A 26,487-nucleotide genomic window follows, 5' to 3' on the forward strand; every position below is an offset into this window, starting at 1 on the left:
TTGAGAAAGAGTGAGCATCTCTGCAGTTTAGGACTTAGCAAATGCAACGATTGAGCTTGGAGATAGAAAGTTTTGGTTCAGCTGTGTACTGAGCAAGATAGCTAGGAGTGAATAGACGAGTGCAGCCTTGCAGCAGCACGAGGTTAGCCGACATCCACACAACGGCGCCGCTCCGCCATGCTGTAGTCGGTGATATTGCGCCCGCTCCGACCACTGATTAATTTGTTGGATCACGTCGGCAAAATTTCGATGAGGGTTTCATGGGCCATGTATTGTAGAATTTGTCTCGCCCTTCGCATTATGCCTGGGTCAGTCGATAGGAATTACTTTTGATTTATCGTCCTTTACTCCATGCAAATGCAATTTATTACCACTGCCTGTTAGGAGTGTCACGTAATGTGATGATTGAAGGTCGTGAGTTAAAATAAATCTGTGCTAATCGACTACATGTGTTTTCAATCAAGTAGTTGAAATCCCAAGTCACTTTTTTAATTAATTTTATGTTCACATTTGCATCTGGTGTTCAATAGCTGAATGTAACATCAATGTGCACCCCTTTTTAATTAAAAAGGGATCAATTCTGAACCAATTAATGTCAAAACTGCCACCTCAGTTCAATCAAGAGGCTCAGGGCCATATTACTTTTTTGCGTTATCCGATATTGCGGCAGATTTGCACTCTCTGTTGATCTGTTAGTCAATTAGTTGGGGTGAACACACGCCAAAACCAACTAAGTGACAGATGGGGTGTTACAGTATATATACGAAGGCTATTCGGAAGGTAAGGTCCGAACGCTTGCGAAATGGAAACCACAGTGAAAACCAAAAATGTTTTATTTGCAACAGTTTGATATACTTTTTAGCTACTTCTCAACGCAGCTGCTGCGTCGACTTAGACATTTATCGCACAGTTGTACCAATTTCCCAATAACCTCGTCATAGAAGGCTTTCCGTCACTTCTCTACAGTTTTTGGCTGTGCCAAAATGTTGTCTTCATAACCAGTGGTTCAAGTGAGCAGAGATGAACATCAAAGGAAGCCAAGTCTGAGCTGTTTGGTGTGTGATCACTTCTCATCCAAATTGTTGCAATTGCATCCTTAGTGACCCTAGGATATATGGAGCAGTATTTTCATGAAGGAGCAAATGCGTGACAGGCACGTTAGTAGAGGTTAGTAGAGAGCATGAAATCAAGCGAGACATCACAGTGGGCACCCACACTTGGTGGGAGACACAATTTTCTAGGCATCTTTATGTGCTCACTGTTTGTACCGAACTGATAATCTTGAGCGACGTGACACAATCACAGGGATACTAGAGACACTGCCCATCAAGCCTGTGGAAAGCTTCATCAGATTTTCAGTGTCGTTTCCATTCCGCGATCTATCGAACCTTACTCCCTTGAACAACCATCGTAAACTGAAGCTCCAGAGAAACCGGTATAGGCATGAGTATTGAAATACAGAGATATGTAAGCAGTCAGAATAGAGCCCTGTGGCCGAAAATGACTATACAGTATAAGACAACATGTGTCTGGTTGTTAGATCTTTACAATTGCAGGCTATCAAGATTTAAGTGGATTTGAAAGTAGTGTTACAGTCAGCGCACGAGCGATGGGACACAGCGTCTCCGACATAGCGATGAAGTGGGGATATTTCCCGTGCTACCATTTCACGAGCGTGACGAGAACATCACGAAGCCAGTAAAACATCAAATCTCCGACATCGCTACAGCCGGAAAACTATACTGCAAGAAAGGGACTAAAAACGACAGAAGATAATCAAATGGTTCAAATGGCTCTGAGCACTATGGGACTCAACAGCTGTGGTCATCAGTCCCCTAGAACTTAGAACTACTTAAACCTAACTAACCTAAGGACATCACACACATCCATGCCCGAGGCAGGATTCGAACCTGCGACCGTAGCAGTCGCACGGTTCCGGACTGCACGCCTAGAACCGCGAGACCACCGCGCCGGCAGAAGAAAATCATACAGTATGACAGAAGTGCAACTTTTCCGCAAATTGCTGCAGATTTCAGTGCTGTTCCATCAACAAGTGTGAGGGTGCGAACGGTTCATCGAAACATCATCGATATGGACTTTCGGAGCCAAAGGACCACTCAGATACCCGTGCTGACTGCACAACACAAATCTCTACGCTACGCGTGGGCCCGTCAACGCCGACATTGGACTGTTGTTGACTGAAAACATGTTCTCTGGTCGGACGAGTCTCGTTTCAAAATGGATCGATCGGATGGACATGTACAGGTACGGAGACAACCTCATCAACCCATGCACCCTGCGTGTCACCAGCGGACTGTTCTAGCTGGTGGAGCTTCTGTAATGGTGTGGGGCGTCTGCAGTTGGAATGATATACGAAGCCTGATACGTCTAGATACCACTCTGACAGGTGACCCGTGCGTAAGTATCCTGTCTGATCACCTGCACCCATTCAAGTCCCTTGATTATTGCAACGGATTTGGGCAATTACAGTAGGACAATGCGACACCGCACATGCCCAGAATTGCTACAGAGTGGCTCCAGAAACCCTCTTCCGAGTTTTAACTCTTCTGCTGACCACCAGATTCCCTAGACATGAATATTATTTAGCATATCTGGGATGTCTTGCAACGTGTTGTTCAGTTGAGATCTCGACCCCCTCGTACTCTTTCGGATTTATGGACAGCCCTGCAGGATTCATGGTGTCAGTTCTGTCCGCACCACTTCAGACGGTCGTCGAGTCCATGGCACGTCGTGCTGCGGCCCTTCTGCGTGCTAGCGGGAGCCCTACACGATATTAGGCAGATGTACCAGTTTCTTTGGCTCTTCAGTGTAGTACCGTTAAGGGGTAAATGTGTCTGCAAGTGAGTTAGAGATTCGCGAGTTCATTGAATATGATCCTTAATGGGTTCAGTTACTGACTTCGTGTAATTTCTCAACACTCAATTCTGCAATATGAATATTTTTTCACCTTTGCGACATTGCCACTGATGGTCATACTACAGGCACAATCCCGATTCAATTATGGCATTCCAGTCTGCAGATCGGCGCAGTGAGGGAAATGGGATATCTCCAACAGTAAAGCAGACAGAACTGAGCTTTTTATTTTGTTTCAGCTGATTCCACCCCAGCTTCTCATCCATGTAGAGGCCAAAGTATCATAAATTTGAATACCGGTATGTGCTTAGTGGTATCTATTTATTGTAGCTCTAAGTGGTTTTCGATTGTTTGTTGGTTTTTGTAAGTTTAAAAGTAAAGTTATTTACGGCGAATCAGTAGTAGGCTTGTTCCACGATTCTCATCGCTGTGTTTGAGGTGGACACGTTTTGGTTGTTTACCCTAGGGATTTAACCTAGGGCTTACCGTGCGAAAGACATTAACGGGCAGCTGCCCTCACATCGTCTAGAGAATAAAACCACAATGTGATCGTCGCAATCTGAATTCAAAAAATTCACAAAACTCCCGTCAATTAGATAGACGCATCAGATTTGAGAAAGACAGAACATGCAATCTATACTGACAAATAAGAAGTGCACCCGGAGTCACTTGTGAAATCTCAGAAGTGTTCCGTCGTTCGTCGCTACTCTCCTTGCAACTGAAAGCGTCAGGTTCCCCTGATTTCCAAACGCTTCCACTAGCGTTGTACCTTCAGCACGTGACGGCTAGTCGACTGCAATTTACCATAACGTACTGATCCTGTCACTCGTGGGCTCAAAACTTTATACTCAATGTTTTACGTATGTTCAATGATCAATGTACAGCCATTACAAGCGTAGACATGCCTCTGAGGTTTGGGATTAAATCCGGAGATGGCCGACATATTCACAATAATATGTGGCTTCTTATCTTGAGAAACAATATAGATATAATGTTTATCTAAGACAAATTACTATCAAATTTCGCGTAACTTATTCCACATCTCCCGTATATAATGTCCATACTCTATGAAACTGGCAGGCGATATGCTCCAACTCAACCACACCCCTTTTCTACTTTAGACGCAAGTTTGTCGTTCCGCAACGACAATGGCCAACTCATTCTTTGTCGTTCGGCAGCTCAGAGGCAACCACTGGTGGAAGAAAAGGTACATCGCCTCTGATACGACTCTCTGTATTCGGTCGTTTACGCACTGAAAATCGTGTACAGGATTTATTCACGGCGGCTACGCACCATCGGAGGTCCGAGTCCTCCCTCGGGCATGGGTGTGTGTGTTGCCCACAGTGTAAGTTAGTTTAAGTTGGATTAAGTAGTGTGTAAGATTAGGGACCGATGACCTAAGCAGTTTGGTCCCATAAGAGCTTACCACAAAATTTATTCACGTTACCTACCTGAAAGTAGGGATTAAGAATCCCTGTACAAACTATACACCTCTGTTAAGTTCATTGTAGGTTGTGTGTAATTGTTATAAAGAGATAGCATTAGTACGTTTGGTGATCAATAAACACAGTTTATCAATAATTCGTTGTTTTAGTGTATAACAACTTCTCCTTCGTTTCATCCATCTCTGCCCCTCGAAACAAAATTACGTATTCCTCTCACCACCCCTTCTAGTTCAGATCCTGTGCACGCTCTCCACTTTATCAATATGTCGGTATCATTCGAAAGAAAAAGGTATAGTTTTTAAAGAATTCTCCATCGTGCTAAGTTGAGGCTACAAGCTTAACGATCGCATACCTCTAAACCTAGCACGTCAACAATACTAATGTTTAATAAATCTCCGTGCCCATAGACCCACCTCAAGAGCAGTATGTCATTTAAGGCTATACGGACGTGAAGACAACACAACACCCAGGCCCCCACAATATCTCCGATCCGGCCGGTAATCGAACCCATGACACTCAGGTTAGCAAGTCGCAGCCCTAACCGCGCAGCTACTGACGTGGACACTTCCCAGTCATGTTGACAATCGTCATACGTTCTTCTCGCAGTCACAAGATGTTAGGAAGGTTATTAAAGCGTTCACAATTTTTAGGGCATTCTGGACGTTAGAATATATCGTTCTCTTGAGAAGCCACAAGCAATTAACCATACACCGTGATGTAATTGTGTTGTAGCAAAGAAACAAAACACGTTAGAAAATAATAACTACTGAGAGCTGTAATTAACTAGCTGTTTTATTTGATCAACATTTGCAGTGCGTCATTGCCAAAGCTTCATGTTGTTGTTGTTGTTGTGGTCTTCAGTCCTGAGACTGCTTTGATGCAGCTCTCCATGCTACTCTATCCTGTGCAAGCTTCTTCATCTCTCAGTACCCACTGCAACTTACATTCTTCTGAATCTGCTTAGTGTATTCATCACTTGATCTCCCTCTACGATTTTTACCCTCCACGCTGCCCTCCAATGCTAAATTTGTGATCCCTTGATGCCTCAAAACATGTCCTACCAACCGATCCCTTCTTCTAGTCAAGTTGTGCCACAAACTTCTCTTCTCCCCAATCCTATTCAATACCTCCTCATTAGTTACGTGATCTACCCGCCTCATCTTCAGCATTCTCCTGTAGCACCACATTTCGAAAGCTTCTATTCTCTTCTTGTCCAAACTGGTTATCGTCCATGTTTCACTTCCATACATGGCTACACTCCATACAAATACTTTCAGAAACGACTTCCTGACACTTAAATCTATACTCGATGTTAACAAATTTCTCTTCTTCAGAAACGATTTCCTTGCCATTGCCAGTCTACATTTTATATCCTCTCTACTTCGACCATCATCCGTCATTTTGCTCCCTAAATAGCAAAACACCTTTACTACTTTAAGTGTCTCATTTCCTAAACTAATCCCCTCAGCATCAACCGATTTAATTCGACTACATTCCATTATCCTCGTTTTGCTTTTGTTGATGTTCATCTTATATCCATCTTTCAAGACACTGTCCATTCCGTTCAACTGCTCTTCCAAGTCCTTTGCTGTCTCTGACAGAATTACAATGTCATCGGCGAACCTCAAAGTTTTTATTTCTTCTCCATGAATTTTAATACCTACTCCGAATCTTTCTTTTCTTTCCTTTACTGCTTGCTCAATATACAGATTGAATAACATCGGGGAGAGGCTACAACCCTGTCTCACTCCTTTCCCAACCACTACTTCCCTTTCATGCCCCTCGACTCTTATAACTGCCATCTGGTTTCTGTACAAATTGTAAATAGCTTTTCGCTCCTGCATAAATAGTCAAAATGAGCACACATGATACAACAAATCGGATATACCGAAACTGATAATAAAACGAAGTAATTAATAAAATTACGGCTGTCAGTATTTATTTTCTTCATGCTTTTGACCAGTAACATTCCAAATCTGTTTGCAGAAGATAGAACTACAGGAACTTGATTTACTATTATAATTCTGACACGTTGCCAAATATGTTAATGTTGTGTTATCCTCAACCTTTTCTACTTTAGACCCAAGTTCGTCGTTCCGCGACGACGATTGTCAACTCATTCTAGTCGCTCGGCAGCTCAGAGACAACCATCGTTGGGAGAAAAGGTACATCACCTCGGGTAAGCCTCAGTGTATCCGGAAGTATACGCACTAAAAATCGAGTGCAGGATTTATTCACGTCACCTACCTGAAAGTAAAGAAAAGGGATCCCCGTACAAACTATACACCTCTGTTAAGCAAATTGTAGGTTGTGTGTACATCTCTTAAAGCGATAGCATTCGTACGTTCGATGATCAATAAGCACAGGTTTCCAATAATTCGTTGTTTTAGTGCATAGCAACCTCTCCTTCGTTTCATCCATCCCTCCTCCACCAAAAAACATTTACGTATTTCCGCTCACCATCCACTCTAGTTCAGATCCTGAGCACGCTTCTAACTTTATCAATATATTTGTGTAATTCGGAAAAAATGTATAGTTTTTCAGAGTTCTCCAGCGTGCAGAGATGAGGCTACAAGCTTAACGATCATCTACCCCTAAAACTAACACGTCAACAATACTAATGTTTATAAAAATTTAAGGCTATACGGACGTGAAGATAACACAACACCCAAGCCCCTAGCGGAGAATATCTCCGACCTGGCCGGTAGTCGGACCTGTGCACCTTCGGTTAGCAATTCGCTGCCCTGACCGCGCAGCTACCGACGCGTACAATTCCCAAACTTGTTGACCATCGTCATAAATCATTCTCGCAGTCAAAAGTTGTTAGGAAGGTTATTAAAACAATTCACCAGTTTCCAACGATTGCCGATAATGGGCGATATCGCTCTGTTGGAAAACTACGAACGATAAACAAAGTTTCGTGTTGGAATTGTGTCGGAGAAACGAAAATAAATGTGAGCAAATATAATAACAACATAGAGCAGCAGTTATATCAGTTGTTTTACTTGATTATAAGTTGCAGTGCCTCATTGGCTCCATCTTCATACTCCCACATTAATAGTCAGATTGACATACACTAGACAACAAATTCGATGTACTGAAACTGATAGTGAAACAGAAAGCTTATAAAATTGCGGCTGCCGGTATTTATTTTCTTCATGTTTTTGACCAGTAGCATTAGAAGTCTCTTTGCATAAGATGGAACTACAGGAACTTGATTATAAGCGTGAGACGGTGACTAATTTGTTAATGCTGTGTTATCATTCTTTTGTTTAACTAAACCTGGTAAATTTTAGTAATAATCCCCCGAGGAGCATAACATTACAGTTTAGTAATTTTTGAGAATAGTTCTCGTGGAGAACAGTGGTATAGCAAAAAGTACTTCAAAAACGCACACAGACAGTCACGACCGCAAGAGCGCTTAATTTTGTGGTAACCGGTTTCGGTCAGTTCTTGACCATCCTCAGAATCTCATAGCATGATGGTAGGCAGTGGCTGTAAATGAACTCCAGCTCCGTTCACCGCCACCGCCACCGCCTATCCGTCGAGTCTGTTTGCGTCCATCTACATCTACATCTACATCTACATGGGAACTCTACAAATCACACTTAAGTGCCTGGCAAAGGGTTCATCGAACCACCTCCACAACAATTCTCTATTATTCCAATTTCGAACACCGCGTGGAAAAACGAACACCTTTATCTATCCGTGCTAGTTCTGACTTCCCTTATTTCATTACGATGATGTATCTCCCTATGTAGGTCGGTGCCAACAAAATATTTTCGCATTCCAAGGAGAAAGTTGTTGATACGAACTTCATGAGAAGATTCCACCGCAGTGAAAAATGCCTTTGTATTCGTGACGTTCACCCCAGATCCTGTATCATGTCAGTGACAATCTCTCCCTTATTTCGCGACAATACAAAACATACTACTCTTCTCTCAACTTTCTCGATGTACTCCATTAATCCTATCTGTTAAGCATACCATACTGCGCTGCAGACTCCAAATGAAAAAGGACAAGATTGGTGTAGGCAGTCACTTTGGTAGATCTGTTACATTTTCTAAGTGTTCTGCCAATAAAACGCAGTCTTTGGTTTTCCTTCCCCACAACATTATCTATGTTCTTTAAATTTAAGTTATTCAGAAACGTAATTCCTAGGTGTTTAGTTGAATTTACGGCCGTTAGATCTGACTGATTTATCGTGTAACCGAAGCTTTACAGATTTTTTTCCGCACTCGTGTGGATGACTACACACTTTCCATTATTTAGGGTCAATTGCCCGTTTATGCAATTTGTTTTGCCCTTCTAATGACTTTACTAGACGACAATCGACAGTATCATCTGCACACAACTTAAGGCGATCGCTCAGATTGTCCCTAAAAACGTTTATATAGATATGAAACAGAGGAGAGCCTGTAACACTACCTTGGGAAACGCCAGAAATCACTTCTGCTTTACTCGATGACTCTCCGTCAGTTACCAACAACTGTGACCTCCCTGACAGGAAATCAAGAATCCTGTGCTTAGTGATATCTATTCATTTTTTCGATTGTTTTTTTTTTAAGTTTAAAATTAAAGTTATTACAGCGGATCAGTTGTAGGCCTGTTCCACGATTCTGCTCGCTGTGTTTGAGGTGGACTCGTTTTGGTTGTTTACCCTAGGGATTTAACATAGGGCGTACCGTGTGAAAGATACGACAGGGTAGCTGCCCACACACCGTCTAGTGATTAAAACCACATTGTGATAGCCGCAAGCTTTCCTACTTTAGACCCAACTTTGTCGTTGAGCGACGACAATGGCCACCTCGGATACCGCTCAGTGTATTCGGACGTTTACGCACTGAAAACCGTGTAAAGGATTTATTCACGTTACCTGCCTGAAAGTAGGGAAAAAGAATCGTCGTACGATCTATACACCTCTGTTGAGTACATTGTAGGTTGTGTGTACCTGTTAAGAAGCGATAGCCTAGTCGTTTGGTGATCAATAAACACAGTTTTCCAATAATTCTTAGTTTTAGTGTATAACAACTTCTCCTTCGCTTCATCGATCTGTACCCCACCAGAAAACAATTACGTATTTCCACTCGCCACCCCCTCTAGCTTATAACGTGAGCACCCTCTTCACTTTATCAATATGAGGTATCATTCGAAAAAAATGTATAATTTTTAAAGAGTTGTCAAACGAGCTAGGTTCAGGCTACAAGCTCAACCATCGTCTACCTCTAAACCTAACACGTCAACAGTACTAATGTTTATGAAGTCTCCGAGCCCATACACCCATCACAAGAGTGGTATGTCATTTAAGGCTATACGGGCGTGAAGACAACACAACACCCAGCCCTCCAGCGGAGAATATCTCTGCCCCGGCCGATAATCGAACCCGTGCCCCTTCGGTTAGCATGTCGCAGCCCTGACCGCGCAGCTAATAACGCGGACAATTCCCAGTCTTGTTGACTATCGTCATACGTCCTTCTCGCATTCACAAGTCGTTAGGAAAGTTGCTAAATCGTTTCACTACGTCTAGGTAGTCGTTGATATTAGGTATTGTTGTTATCATGAGAAACTGGGAGTAATAAACAATGCTTCATGGTGGAATCGTGTTGCAAAGAAGAATCAACATATGCTAGAAGACCATGACTACAAACTGCCATATTGCGCTATTTGTTTTACTTGATCACCAGTGACAGAACCTTATTGGCGCTATCTTCATACTGCTGCATAAACAGTCAAATTAAGCATACATTAGACGACAAATCTGATATACCGAAAGAAAAGTAAAACAAAGTAATTAAGAAAATTACGGCTGTCGGTATTTATTTTCTTCATGTTTTTGACCAGTAACATTCCAAATCTGTTTGCACAAGATGGAAATACAGGAACTTGATTTACTATTACAATTCTTACACTTTGCCTAATATGTTAATGTTGCGCTATCCTCAAACTTTTCTACTTTAGACCCAAGATCAGCGTTCCGCGACGACAATGGCCACCTCATTCTAGTCGTTCAGCTACTCAGAGACAACCACCGGTGGAACAAAAGGTGCATCACCTCGGATAAGCCTCATTGTATTCGGAAGTTGACGCACTGAAAATCGTGTACAGGATTTATTCATGTTGCCTGCCTGAGAGTAAAGAAATAGTATAGCCGTACAAACTATACACCTCTGTTAAGTAAATTGTAGGTTGTGTGTACCTGTTATATAGCGACAGCATTCGTACGTTTGGTGGTCAATAAACACAGGTTTCCAATAATTCGTTGTTTTAGTGTATAACAACTTCTCCTTCGTTTCATCCATCCCTTCTCCACCAAAAATCATTTACGTATTTCCACTCACCGCACACTCTAGTTCAGACCCTGAGCACGCTTTTCACTTTATCAATATGTTGGTTTCATTCGAAAAAAAAGGTATAGTTTTTAAGAATTCTCCAACGAGCAGAGTTGGGGCTACAAGCTTAACGATCGTTTACCCATAAAATTAACACGTCAACAATACTAATGTTAATAATATCTCCGTGCTCGTAGACCCATCTCAAGACTAGTATGTCATTTAAGGCTATACGGACGTGAAGATAAAACAACACCCAGGACCCTAGCGGAGAATATCTTCGACGTGGCCGGTAATCGGACCTGTGCACCTTCGGTTAGCAATACCCAGCCCTGACGGCGCCGCTACCGACGCGTACAATTCCCAAACTTGTTGACCATCGTCATACGTCCTTCTTGCAGTCACAAGTTGTTAGGAAGGTTATTAAAACAATTCACCAGCTTCACATAATCGTCGCTAATAAGCAATATCGCTCTGTTGAGTAACTATGAACGATGTACAACGTTTCGGGCTGGAATTGTGTCGGAGAAACGAAAGAAAATATGTTCAAATCTAATAACTACATACAGCAGCAGTTATTTCAATTGTTTTACTTGATTGTAAGTTGCAGTGCCTCATTGGCATCACCTTCATACTCCTACATTAATAGTCAAATTAACATACGTTAGACAACAAATTTGATATACCGAAACTGATATTAAAACAGAAACCTTATAAAATTGCTGCTGCCGATATTTATTTTCTTCATGTTTTTGACCAGTAGCATTAGAAGTCTCTTTGCACAAGAAGAAATTACAGGAACTTGATTTAGTATTATAAGTCTGAGATGGTGACTAACTTGTTAATGCTGTGATATCCTCCTTTTGATTAACAAAACCAAGTAAGTTTTAGTAATAATCCCCCAAGGAGCATAACATTACAGTTTAGTAATTTTAGAGAACATTTCTTGTGGAGAACAGTGGTATAGCAAAAAGCACTTCAAAAACACACACAGACAGTTTCGAATGCAAAAACGCTTAATTTTGTGGTAATCGGTTTCGGTCAGTTTTTAACCATCCTCAGAATCTCATAGCATGATGGTAGGCAGTGGCTGTAAATGAACTCCCGCTCCTTTCACCGCTACCACCTACCCGTCGAGTCTATTTCTGTCCATCTACATCTACATCTACATCTACATGGGAACTCTGCAAATCACACTTAAGTGCCTGGTAGACGGTTCATCGAACCACCTCCACAACAATTCTCTATTATTCCAATCTCGAACACCGCGCGGAAATAACGAATACCTATATCTATCCGTGCTAGCTCTGACTTTATTACGATGATGTATCTTCCTAAATGGATCGGTGTCAACAAGATATTTTCGCATTCGGAGGAGAAAGTTGGTGGTAGGAACTTAATGAGAAGATTCCACCGCAGTGAAAAAAGCATGTGTTTTAATGACGTTCACCCCAGATCATGAATCACGTCAGTGACAATCTGTTCCTTATTTCGCGACAATACAAAACATGCTGCTCTTCTCTCAACTTTCTCGATGTTCTTCGTTAGTCCTATGTGGTAAGGATACCACACTGTGCAGCAGACTCCAAAAGAAAAAGGACAAGATTGGTGTAGGCAGTGACTTTGGTAGATCTGTTACATTTTCTAAGTGTGCTGCCAATAAAACGCAGTCTTTGGTTTTCCTTCCCCACAACATTAACTATATTCTTTAAATTTAAGTTATTCAGAAAAGTAATTCCTAGGTGTTTAGTTGAATTTAAGGCCCTTAGATCTGACTGATTTATCGTGTGACTGAAGCTTTAGGGAATTTTTTTCAGCTCTCGTGTGGATAACTTCAAACTTTTCATTATTTAGGGTCAATTGCCCGTTTATGCACCATTCAGGTACCTTCTCTAAATTGTTTTGCAATTTGCTTTAACCTTCTGATGACTTTACTAGACGATAAACAACAGTATCATCTGCACACAACTTAAGGCGATTGCTCAGATTGTCTCCAAAATCGTTTATATAGATAAGAAACAGAGGAGAGCCTGTAACACCATCTTGGGAAACGCCAGAAATCACTTCTGTTTTACTCGATGACTTTCCGTCAGTTACTACGGTCTGTGACCTCCCTGACAAGAAATGAAGAATCCAGTGCTTAGTGATATCTATCCATTTTTCGATTTTTAGTTGCCCTTTTAAGCTTAAAATTAAAGTTAATTACTGCGAATCAGTTGTAGGCCTGTTCCCCGATTCTGCTCGCTGTGTTTGAGCTGGACACATTTTGGTTGTTTATCCTAGGGATCTAACATAGTGCGTACCGTGTGAAAGATAGGTAAGGGCAGCTACCCTCGCATCGTCTAGAGATTAAAACCTTATTGTGATCGCTGCAAGCTTTTCTACTTTAGACCCAAGTTGGTCGTTGCGCGAGGAGAATGGCCACCTCGGATAAGCCTCAGCCTATTCGGACGTTTACGCTCTTAAAATCCTGTATAGGATTTATTCACGTTACTTGCCTGAAAGTAGAGAAAAAGTATCCTCGTACGATCTATACACCCCTGTTAAGTACATTAAAGGTTGTGTGTGTTAAGAAGAGGTAGCTTAGTACGTTTAGTAATCAATAAACACAGTTTTCCAATAATTCTTAGTTTTTGTGTATAACAACTTCTCCTTCGTTTCATCGATTTGTACCCCACCAAAAAACAATTACGTATTTCCGCTCGCCACCGCATCTAGCTCATAACCTGAGCACCCTCTTCACTTTATCAATATGATGGTATAATTCGAAAAAATGTATAATTTTTGAAGAGTTGTCCAACGTGCTAGGTTGAGGCTACAAGCTCAACGATCGTCTACCTCTAAATCTAACATGTCAACAGTACCGCGCTCATAGACCCATCTCAAGAGTGTTATGTCATTTAAGACTATACGGACGTGAAGACAACACAACACCCAGCCCTCTAGCGGAGAATATCTCTGCCCCGGCCGATAATCGAACCCGTGCCCCTTCGTTTAGCGTGTCGCAGCCCTGACCGCGCAGCTAATAACGCGGACAATTCCCAGGCTTGTTGACCATTGTCATACGTCTTTCTCGCAGTCACAAGTTGTTACGAAAGTTACTAAAACGTTTCACTAAATATAGGTATTCGTTGATATTAGGTATTATTGTTATGGAAAGCTACTAAAACGTTTCACTACATCTGGGTAGTCGTTGATAATGGGTATTATGTTATCTTGAGAAACTGCGAGTAATAAACGATGTTTCGTGGTGGAATCGTGTTGCAGAAAAGAATCAAAATATTCTGGAAGACAATAACTACAAACAGCCGTACTGTACTATTTGCTTTACTTGATCACCAGTCACAGAGCCTCATTGGCACCATCTTCATACTGCTGCATAACTGTCAAATTAAGCAAACATTAGACAACAAATCTGATATACCGAAACAAAAGTAAAACAAAGTAGTAAAGAAAATTACGGCAGTCGGTATTTATTTTCTTCATGTTTTTGACCAGTAACATTCTATATCTGTTTGCACAAGGTACAAATACAGGAACGTGATTTACTATTATAATTCTGACACGTTGCTCTAATATGTTAATGTTGCGTTATCCTCAAAATTTTCTACTTTAGACCCAAGATCACCGTTCCGCGACGACAATGGCCACCTCATTCTAGTCGTTCAGCTACTCAGAGACAACCACCGGTGGAACAAAAGGTGCATCACCTCGGATAAGCCTCAGTGTACTCGGAAGTTCACGCACTGAAAATCGTGTACAGTATTTATTCATATTACCTGCCTGAGAGTAAAGAAAAAGTATACCCGTACAAACTATACACCTCTGTTAAGTAAATTGTAGGTTGTGTGTACCTGTCTTAAAGCGACAGCATTCATACGTTTGATGATTAATAAACACAGGTTTCTAATAATTCGTTGTTTTAGTGTATAACAACTTCATCGTTTCATCCATCCCTCCTCCACCAAAAAACATTTACGTATTTCCGCTCACCATCCACTCTAGTTCAGATCCTGAGCACGCTCTTCACTTTATAAATATATTTGTGTTATTCGAAAAAAATGAATAGTTTTTCAGAGTTCTCTAACGTGCTAGGTTGAGGCCACGAGCTCAACGATCGTCTACCTGTAAACCTAACACGTCACCAATACTAATGTATATGAAATATCCGAGCCCATAGACCCATCTCAAGAGTGATATGTCATTTAAGGCTATACGGACATGAAGACAACACAACACCCAGGTCTCTAGCGGAGAATATCTCCGACCTGGCCGGTAATCTAACCGGTGCCCCCTCGGTAAGCATGTTTCAGTCCCGTCCTCACAGCTAATGACACAGACAATTCCCAGTCTTGTTGACCATCGTCATACGTCCTTCTCGCAGTCACAAGTTATTGGGAAGGTTATTAAAACGTTCACCTCTTCCAAATGATCGTTGATATTAGAATATACCACTCTCTTGAAGAATCACGAACTATAGACGATATTTTGCGTAAAAAATCGTGTTGAAGAAAAGGAGCAAAGCATGTTAGGAAACAATGACTACTCATAGCCGTAATTGTTCTTGTTATAATCGAACGCCAGTTGCAGTGCCTCATTGACACAATCTTCATACTCCTGCATAAGTAGTAAAACTAACAAATCTGATATACCGAAACTGGTATTAAAACAAAAAAAATAAAAATAAAGTACGGCTGTCCGTAAAGCTTCGGTTACAAGATAAATCAGTCAGTTCTATGCGCGGTAAATTCAACTAAATACCTAGGGATTACGATTCTGAATAACTTAAATTTAAAGCACATAGAAAATGTTGTGGGGAAGGAAAACCAAAGACCGCGTTTTATTGGCAGAGCACTTAGAAAATGTAACAGGTCTACCAAAGAGATTGCCTACACCACTCTTGTCCTTCTTTTGGAGTACGGCTGCGCGGTGTGGGATCCTTACAAGATAGGATTAACGGAGTACATCGAGAAAGTTGAAAGAGAGCAGCATGTTTTATATTATCGCAAAATAGGGGAATTATTGTCACTGACGTGATACAATATCTGGAGTGAACGTCATTAAAACAAAGGCGGTGTTCACTGCGGTTGAATCTTCTCATGAAGTTTCTATCACCAACTTTCTCCTTGGAATGCGAAAATATTTTGTTGACGCCGGCCTACATAGGGAGAAACATCATCATAATGAAATAAGGGAAGTGAGAGCTAGCAGAGAAAGATACAGGTGTTCGTTTTTTTCAGCGTAGGATTGGAATAATAGAGAATTGTTGTGGAGGGTGGAGGTGGTTCGATGAACCCTTTGCCAGGCACTTAAGTGTGATTTGTAGAGTTCCCATGTAGATGTAGTTGTAGATGGACACAGACAGAGTCGACGGGTAGGCGGTGACGTTGAACGGAGCGGGAGTTGTAACTCCATTCACAGCCACTGCCTACCATCATGGTATGAGAGTCTGAGTTTGGTCAAAAACCGACCACAAAATCAAGCATTTTTTGCAGTCGAGACAGTCTGTGTGCGGTTTTGAAGTACTTTTTGCTAGACCACTGTTCTCCACAAGAAATGTTGCCTGGTCGGATGAGTCTCGTTCCATCGAGCGGTTGGACGAGTACGGGTACGGAGACAACCTCATGAATCCAATGCACCCTGCACCTTCGCAGCGGACTGTTCACGCTGGTGTAGGCTCTGTAATGGTGAGGGGTTTGGACAGTTGGAGTGATATGGGACCCTTCCTATGGGACTGTGACGGGTGACACTACGGAAGCATCCTGTCTGATCACCTGCATCCATTCGTGTCCAGTGGCCATTCCGACGGACGTGGGCAAGTCCAGCACGAGGATGCGATAACCTACATGTCCAGAATTGCTACAGATTCGCTCCAGGAACACTCTTCTGAGCTTAAACATTTCTGGTAGCCACCGAACTCCCCAGACATTAACATTACTGAGTACATCTGGGGTGCCTTGCAACGTGCTGTTCAGAAGAGGTCTCCACCCTCTCGTGCTTTTAAGGAGTGCATACCACGTCGTGTTGCGGCACTTCTGCATGCTCGCGTTGGCCTTACACGATATTAGCAGGTGTACCAGTTTCTTTGGCTCTTCAGTGTATAAGACAGCGGACGCACAGAGAAAGGCGAGAAGCTGCGTGCTCTACGAAAATATAACAGTAAGAATCAAGAGGGACGCTGATTAAACCGAAAGTTCTTTCGAGGCGTTAAAATGAAGATTCACACAGTCCTCTGTTAGCCGACACCTGGATAGAGATCTCTTCTCTTCCTAAAAGGCTTATGAAAGGAATTCTTTGTTTTCTCGACAGAGGGCGACCGTCAGAAATCCTGCCTGGAGAGTGTGGAGTGAGGCAACTGATTGTTTATTCCTCTACTTGCAGCTGCGCCTCTGCCTCCTGCCTCGGCTTGGGAACAGTTTTATGGTAGCCAGCTCCTCTTCAAAGGATTCTTATCTATCGCTAGCCAGCCCGTAGGCTCCCAGCTGAGTAGTCCCTCCTAGAGAGGGATCAGAAAGCAATAAAAGGAACAGTCAGTGGACGTATAGAAGCTCGATAGCAGTTATTATATGCACCGTCCTAATCCACTATTTGATCAACAGAAAAGAGAATAAAATATTCCAAAATGTGTTGTGGTACAGTTTCTGAGAAGACGCCCCATCTAACAACACAGAAGTTAGTGCTTAATTTTCAGCTACTTTCGTGTCAAATTTTCTTAAATTAGCTACTTAATGTTACGTTTTCTTCATATCTGAGGTTTAATTTACAGAGTTTAATAGTGCCTTATGTTGAGCTCGTAAATATAAAATTAACTAATTTTTTGTGTTTTGTCCCACTTTTTCGTATGCAAACTGAAATAACTTGTAAACTACAGAATTACAATTTTCCATTAATGATTCGCTACAGTTGTCAAGCATGACAGTTATAGCGGATCACCCAGAAGATATGGTCGGATGTCAATGTAACTTGATGGCTTCGTGAATGATTGGATTTACAGTGCTCTGTTACATGCATAACAGCCTCCAAATATAATTAGTGTGACTTGTGTTTAATTCTTTTGCCAGTCCTGGTAGGATACGTGATGAACGAGAAAAGCGTCAGATGATGAGTGATCGCTGAGCACGGCACAGCATCTGCTGCGTACTCGTGTAAGATAGCTTTGTCAGAACCTGACAACGTTCGAAAGGAATCCCATTGTGGGTCTTCATTTGACCGGCTGGTGGAACCGTGCTGTGTGCGTATTTATAGGGCATTCGGATGCGACAGTCTCCTACTTCGCTCTAAAGCAGAACGAGCTGGTGTTCTTTGATATCAATATCATAAGCGAAGTATAGTAGCAATCATTAAAACAAAGACGTCAGATCTTCTCGTGAAATACCAACCACCAACTTTCTCCTCCAAATGCGAAAATATTTAGTTGGCATCCACCTACGTAAGGAGAAGTTATCAGCATACTAATGTAACGGCCGGCCGGTGTGGGCGTGCGGTTGTAGGCGCTTCAGTCTGGAACCGCGTGACCGCTACGGTCACAGGTTCGAATCCTGCCTCGGGCATGGATGTGTGTGATGTCCTTAGGTTAGTTAGGTTTAAGTAGTTCTATGTTCTAGGGGACTGATGACCTCAGCAGTTAAGTCCCATAGTGCTCAGAGCCATTTGAACCATTTGAACTAATGTAACACATATGTAGATGTGCATGTAGACAGTGGCCCAGTGTTGCACTGCATGGGACGTACTCGTTGTTATGGCTCGGGTTAACCACGTATGACCCCAACAAGAGAGGATCGCCATGCTGTGCACCAAGCTCATCGTAAAACCTTGACATCTACAATCCAACAACAAGTAACGGACTCGCTGCAACATTCTGAGTCATACCACACCAATGGACGGAGACTAGCACCAACCAGAGTAGGAAATTACCGTCCGGTGTATAGGCTGCCTTTAACACCGCAACGGCTGCGTCTGAAGTAGAGCCTTGACTGGCGTCGCATTGTGCTCAGCGATGAACCGCGGTTCTGCACTATCCTGGTTGACCATAGTCGGCGACCTGGAGAGTTATCGCGTATGACTTCAGGACATGGCTGGTGATGGTTGACGTCACTCTGGCATCATAACGGTACGTCACGGACTTCCTGCATCTTGGGTTCAGCCAAGACTGGAGAGCAGCATCTGCCTAGGGAAACTGGCCTCTGTATTCCAGGCCGAAATTACTGCAATCAGGGCATGTGTGGAGGAGAATATGAGTAGGTGCTACAATGACCGTAGCATCTACATCTATTCAGACAGCCTGGCAGCCATGAAATCATTGGCAGCTCCTGCAACAAGATCTAAGATTGTTGCAGATTGCCACAGGGCTCTGGTGGAGCTAGGGGGAAGCAATAGGGTGTACCTAGTCTGGGTCCCTCGCCACTCAGGGATCTATGGCAATGAACAAGCCGATAGATTGGATAGGATGGGGGCAACAACTCCATTTATTGGACTGGAACCTGCCTTGACAATCACCAAGGCTATGATCAAATTAAAAATACGGAACTGGCTTAGGAAACAGCACATAGTATATTGGACCAAGGTCCATAAACAAAAACATGTTAAGGTAATGATGCCCAAGCCATGTTTTAAAAGAAGCTCTGTAATCCTGGGATAGAACAGGAAAGAGATCAAACTCATGACTGGACTGATGACCGGCCATGGGAACTTCAAAAAACACCTACACACAGTGGGTATAATGGAAGAGGACCCTAAATGTAGGATCTGTGATGAGGGTGAAGAAACTGCATCACACCTAATCTTTGAATGCATGGCATTGGAGAGTAAAAGATACAGAATCTTCAGGACAACTAGACCTGAAGAAATTGTGTCTTAAAAAAACTGGTAGAGGGACTCTTTGCACTATTTAAGGACACTGGTTGGCTTTACTAGATGTACAGGGAGCGATACCGCACAATAAACCTAGTTTTGGTGCGGGGAGTGGCGGGTCAGACCTAAGCTGGTTTAGCTCTCCTGTTAAAATCAATCAATCAATCAATCCTGCATCTTCGTGTCGTGCCTCTCATGCAACGATAACGTGGTGTCATTTTTCAAGGTAACAATACTCGTCCACACATGTCACATAGATCTGTCTGTTTAATGCTGAGGTACTTCTGTGCCGAGATAGATCCACAATCTGTCCCCAATACGCCTCTTCGGACGCCAACTCTATCTCCGTGCCAGTACCGAGTATATCAAGGACCAGTTACAACAGATGTGCGTCACTTTCCCTCAGGAGAGGAGGCAACGCTTTTATGATGTCCTTCCAAGCCTAATCAGTACATGCATCAAAGCCTGAGGGGATACTACTCCCATATGATAAGTGGGCTCGTACAGCCAAGTTCTTTCTAGATTTGACTCCATTTTGTAATCCCTGAAATGACATCACATACCTTATCAATACGTGAAGCTTCATTTCGTTTCCTCCTCCCCTTCTGAGTGCTCGAGGCTTTTTATTTCGGCAGTGTGAAAAAAAAAGTAAATTATATTTTCACTCTTTCCATTCACTGTCATAACCAACAAAATTTTATTGGAGCTAGAACAGTACAATAGGTCTAGTTCTTTTTGTTTTTACTAAAAGCTTTTAAAGTAATCCACTAAATTACAGGCCCATATCGTTAACGTCGATATGTAGCAGGATTTTAGAATATATATTGTGTTCTAAAATTACGAATTACCTCGAAGAAAACTGTCTATTGACACACAGTCAACATGGATTTAGAAAACATCGTTGCTGTGAAACACAACTAACTCTTTATTCACATGAAGTGTTGAGTCCTATTGGCAAGGGATTTCAGATCGATTACGTATTTCTGGATTTCCGGAAGGCTTTTGACACTGTACCACACAAGCTGCTCGGATTGAAATTGCGTGCTTATGGAATATCGTCTCAGTTATGTGACTGGATTTGTGATTTCCTGTCAGAGAGGTCACAGTTCGTAATAACTGACGGAAAGTTATCGAGTAAAACAGAAGTGATTTCTGGCGTTCGCCAAGGTGGTGTTATAGGCTCTTTGCTGTTCCTTATCTATATAAACGATTTGGGAGACGATCTGAGCAGCCGTCTTCGGTTGTTTGCAGATGATGCTGTTGTTTATCGACTAATAAAGTCATCAGAAGATCAAAACAAACAGCAAAACGATTTAGAGAAAAATATTTGACTGGTGCGAAAAGTGGCAGTTGACCTTGAATAACGAAAATGTGAGGTCATCCACATGAGTGCTGAAAAGGAACTCGTTAAACTTCGGTTACACGAAAATCAGACTAATCTAAAAGCCGTAAATTCAACTAAATACCTAGGTATTACAATTACGAACAACTTAAATTGGAAGGAACACACAGAAAATGTTGTGGGGAAGGCTAACCAAAGACTGCGCATTATTGGCAGGACACATAGAAAATATAACAGACCTACTAAGGTTGTCCGTCCTCTTTTAGAATACTGCTGCGCGGTGTGGGATCCTTACCAGATAGAACTGACGGAGTACATCGAAAAAGTTCAAAGAATGGCAGCACGTTTTGTATTATCACGAAATATGGGAGAGAGTATCACAGAACTACGCTTGTCCGTCCTCTTTTAGAATACTGCTGCGCAGTGTATGATCCTTGCCAGATAGGACTGACGGAGTACATCGAAAAAGTTCAAAGAAAGGCAGCACGTTTTGTATTATCGCGAAATATTGGAGAGAGTGTCACAGAAATGATACAGGATTTGGGCTGGAAATCGTTAAGAGAAAGGCGTTTTTCGTTGCGACGGAATCTTCTCACGAAATTCCAATCACCAACTTGCTCCTCCGAATGCGAAAATATTGTGTTGGCACCGATCTACATAGGGAGGAACGATCACCACGAGAAAATAAGGGAAATCAGAGTTCGTACGGAAAGATATAGGTGTTCATTCTTTCCGCGCGCTATACGAGATTGGAGTAATAGAGAATTGTGAAGGTGGTTAGGTGAACCCTCTGCCAGGCACTTAAATGTGATTTGCAGAGTATCCATGTATATGCAGAAAGTTATCAGGAAGTAATTCAAGTGAAAAAGAACTGTTTCTTCTTTTAATCTTTAGCACAGAAACAAGATGCAGAAGTTTTTTCTATTACAAAGGAATGCCTAGGTACGAGAGCGTGCTGAAATGTAATGCTCCCGAATGTTTTATTCTGCTCTCAATATCGGCTGAGGTATTACATGTCACGCATATTACTCGGTCAATTTTCAGGCTTCGCTGGCGTAGGTTATGGTGACGATACTCATGACTCCAGAGAGTATCGCCCCACAATCGATAAACTCCGCTCGAAACCTGCGTAGCGCAGCAACTGTATGGGTTGGCAGTACGAATTTACCGTGGTACACCAGGAGCCGCAGCTGCGAACCTATGGGTATCACGTGAGTTGATAGCGATTGGTCGATGCCTCGTTAAATACCGGAACACTGAGCTACGGTGGACAGTTCTCGTCAGGGCACTGAGTTGTATACAGTCTCCAGTTACCGTCGAATCTGCAAGCTGCACTGTTAGTCAGTCGTATCCGAGGGTTAAGCTTCGTAGGCATCGTGGGCCAGCTCTGGACTCTACGCAGGCATCACTCACAGGCACAGTGACAGGACTTTAACATTTTAGAGGGCTTGTAATTTCAAACAGCTGTTGTACTGGACATTTCCCAAGAAGAAACATCATTTGAGAATTTCTTCATATTTAATAAATATCTCTGTATTACCAATTGTTGGTTATCTTTATAATTGCAGATAACCTACGTCGTCCTCCTGCAGTCCCAACGCAAGTTTCAACCCTCTGGCAATGGCGCCTATACCCGGGGGCAAGGAGAGCCCAAGCCCCCCCCCCCCCTCCAACCTACCCCCCTAGCTCTCAGGACTGGTAAAAATATAGCACTGTCAGGTGTTTTTCTTGCAAGAAAATCATTTACAAGTCGGTATTATGAGGTGTTTTTAACCGTGTTGGAAGTGGCACTATAGTATGTCTTCTTTCGTCTTCCAACCGACCAGTCTTGTCCCCTCACTCCCTGCCGCCCCCCCCCCCCCCCCTCCTCTACAAAATGTTGTATGGCGCCCTTGCACTCTGACGCTAAAGGGCGGAAGCATGTAAAAAGTTGGTATGTAACGTATATATGTCAGTGCTTGATGATCAGCGTGCTGTAATCGAGATTCTTATTCGAGGAGTTTGTCCACACGTGGAGCATCTTCTTCACACATGTGCGAAAACTTAGAATATGCGGAAAATTTTAACAAAAAAGAAACTCTCAGCTATCACAGACAAAAGTTGTTCCCACATTTATTTTACGAATTTAACGTATTAATCACGAATAAGAGAGTCCTTTTCAATATGATCTTGTTACAGACAGCATATTATTTGTTTTAAAGTACTTATCAAAGGGATAATTTGTACAAAACATTGTCATAGATAATAATTGTGACCACCGGCCGGAGAGGCCGAGCGGTTCTAGGCGCTACTGTCTGGAACCGCGCGACCGCTACGGTCACAGGTTCGGATCCTACCTCGGGCATGGATGGTGTGATGTTCTTAGGTTAGTTAGGTTTAAGTAGTTCTAAGTTCTAGGGGACTGATCACCTCAGATGTTGAGTCCCATAGTGCTCAGAGCCATTTAAACCAATAACTGTGACCTCTGCGGTAGTCCATTATTTCTGCCCAGTTGACGTTTTTTAACGAACATAATTTCCAAAACGACACACGTATTTGTCATTGTCGCCTTGAATTGTCATTTACCTATTGTTACTACGGTCCAACGTGCTTAATGTAACTGAAAATGTTTGTCGAGTTAAAGTTATAGGTTATGTGGCTCTACTGACTGTCCCCGATCTCTGTCCGTCGTACAAGCTGGGACAAACATCCAGAAACACATTCCTGGACTCTTTGAAATGTATATACAACCATAATCATAAATTCATGATTATTGTATCAAGTAGTTCGGTTCATTTTTAAAGAAGTTTTCATTCCCACAACTATCCTTGTCCCAACAACTACGCTCATTCTAAATAGTCATAATTTATACTATACTACTGTGAAAGTTTCGCACATGTTCCCTGGTTTATTATTAAAGGTGTTAATGAGAGCAGAAGCAATAGCAACTAACGTCTTTGAAAAAAAGGGGGTGGGGCGGATGTCGAACCAAATTACATGCAGCTACTAGCCCTGAGGCTACTGATGCGTAAAATACTCGAGATGCTACAAGAAAAAGATCAAGTACTGTGAAAAGTAACCCTAGTGGGAACTATGTAAATGATTGAGAATGTTGAGATAACTTTAGTGTTCAAACAACATTTATTGTTTTCTAAAGAAAACAGACACAAATAATGCTAAACAAGTTATTGAGTGAATACCATAAACAACTAACAGGTGGTTTTAGACTACACTGGACAATTATCCTGGGTTTTCAAAGACGGCATAACTCTGGCCCTAAAACTGTGAATAACGCAATCTCGGACTGATCTGACGCTGAGCCGACTTCGACTGATCAAATCTACTGAAGTTTCAATCTATAAGTGCAGCTGAGAGGAAGTGACGATTGAGATCTGTACGCCCTGACAATGCCAGAGCGGCAGTACGTTACCCTGTTTGCTTCGTGCGGAGATGTAAATTGCAGCTGGCGAGATGTGTGCGGCGGAGATGAGACGTGGAGGCGGCACCTGTGATTCGATCGCGGCCACGAAAGAAATGCAAAGAATGGTGTTTTATCTCAGACGGATCGCAATTTACTCTCTACCAGAGCCTTGAAATCACAGTAGATTTCAGTGTGTGACACATCCGTTTGCTGGTGGTACAAAGGACCAATTTTGGTCACTTATACGACAGAGCTCACAAGGATACCAAATGTCAAGACTGGTAAACCAAAAACGAATAAGTGTGCTCTCGGCAAACGAGTAGTCCGAGACGTTTGAAGTCACACTGACGGTGCAGTAAGAACTTCACTACAGGCTCCCCAGTCTAAACTACTCGCAAGTAAAGTCAGTCTTAAGACAGGTCCCAAGTACCAATCACACATGCCAGAGCTTCGACCAGAAGGTGCTTCCAGACCAAAGTTCTGCACCCAAGTGCAACGTCTCCAGAAAAAAAATCCGTTTTCCCACAAAGTTCACGAACGACACTGCCTTCACCCCACCTTGAACCAGTCACAGGGCTCTAGAGGCGATAAATCGTCCTTCCCACATGACAGCACAAACTCATGTCAAACCAGAGGAAGAGTTAAGAAACCTGTGTGTCTGAAAAAAAGGAAACTGCCAATTACTGGCTTTTTTAAGTTTTCGCAGAGGGTGAAGATGATTTTCTCCGAAGTCGTGTCATTTCCCATGGAAAGAAGCGAACAGATGTAATCTTAAAGAACTTTATCTAAATCGCCTTTTCCTTGGAGCTTGTTAGTCCTAGTTATGAGGTGTAATGAAGATTGTATCTCTAAACATTTCTCAGACGCCGGAGTTTTTTATTCAATCGAGATGGCCAATTGGTTCACAGGCCTGTTTGCAGTATCATCGAATATGAAAACTTGTGAATTTTTACTACGCATAGCTCTGCACACAATGCCCGGTTTACAATTCCACAGTGTAGACACGTTGCTTCAGACCGTTGCCCCCAGCCCAAGCTTCGACTGGCACCATAGCAGGTATCGCAGCATTGTTCTGCTGGAGACCTGTCAACACGAGGGGCTGCCCTTTCTGCCCTGTACGGCTGTCGGCATGTCCTGCTAGATTTACTAAGTAACGGGCTCGCCACCAATTGCTTTCAACTCCAAACATGCCGTTTCTACAAGCTAAGAACCATAAAAATACCTCATGCTTTTAGCACCCTACCAGGCTCCATCAACACCTGCTCAGGCCATTAACTTTCTTGAGCCTCACTCAACGTTCGTCAGGTAGTAACAAAATCTTTAATAATATACGAAAAATAGGTGAGAGAGTAAATTGTCTTCTCTCAACTGGAACCAATGTGATGTAACAATGCAAGACAACACCTGTTTTTTCTCAACCATTACTAATAGTGCAGGGATGCATGATGTGTCCTTGGAAAGGTTTTTAAACCGGATTCTGATATTGCACGTTGATTCTTTGCTAAAACTTACTTTTTGCGGAAAATTTTAATATAAAAGAGACTTTTAACGACCACAGACGAAAGGGGCTTCATATTTCACGAAGATAACTTATTAACACCAATAAGAAACTCCCTTTTCATATTATATTACAAATACCATATTATTTGTTTTAAAGTACGTGGGTTGCCCCGAAAGTAATGCACCACATTTTTTTCTTCAACAGTTCTTTACTGAACATAATGAGAATTACACACACGGAAGAATGGCGTTTTATCTACACACCGTATTTTTCCACGCAATTTCCATCCCGTTCTATGGTCTTCCTCCAGCGCGAAACAAGGCGTGTATACTCTGTTGGTATCAATCCTTGTCCTGGTGGCAGAGTCAGTGCTTCATTGTGCTAACTTCCTTTGCTGATTGACAGTTGCAGCGCCAACTGTCGAGTGGCAATACGTCTGTCCTCGCGAGTGACATCAGCTCGCTGCAACACGCCAGGTGGGGCAGCTGTGGATGGTCTGCCCCCGACTGCTGCAAATCGTGGGGCTCTGCCAAACCGCCTTCTGATGACCTCACCCTCCGTGCCCAGCGACTAACTGTACTTCTGTCGACTGCAGATGCTCCATAGACTTTGCGCAAGGGTTTGTGAATATTCCCCACAGTTTCCTTCTCTGCAGTGAGAAATTCAATGGCGACACGTTGTTCGTAACGTACATTACCTACAGACGCCATTTTGAAACTATCCTACGACTACACTATCTGTCGGAA

Source organism: Schistocerca americana, chromosome 8 (assembly GCF_021461395.2).
Source record: "Schistocerca americana isolate TAMUIC-IGC-003095 chromosome 8, iqSchAmer2.1, whole genome shotgun sequence".
Taxonomy (NCBI): domain Eukaryota; kingdom Metazoa; phylum Arthropoda; class Insecta; order Orthoptera; family Acrididae; genus Schistocerca; species Schistocerca americana.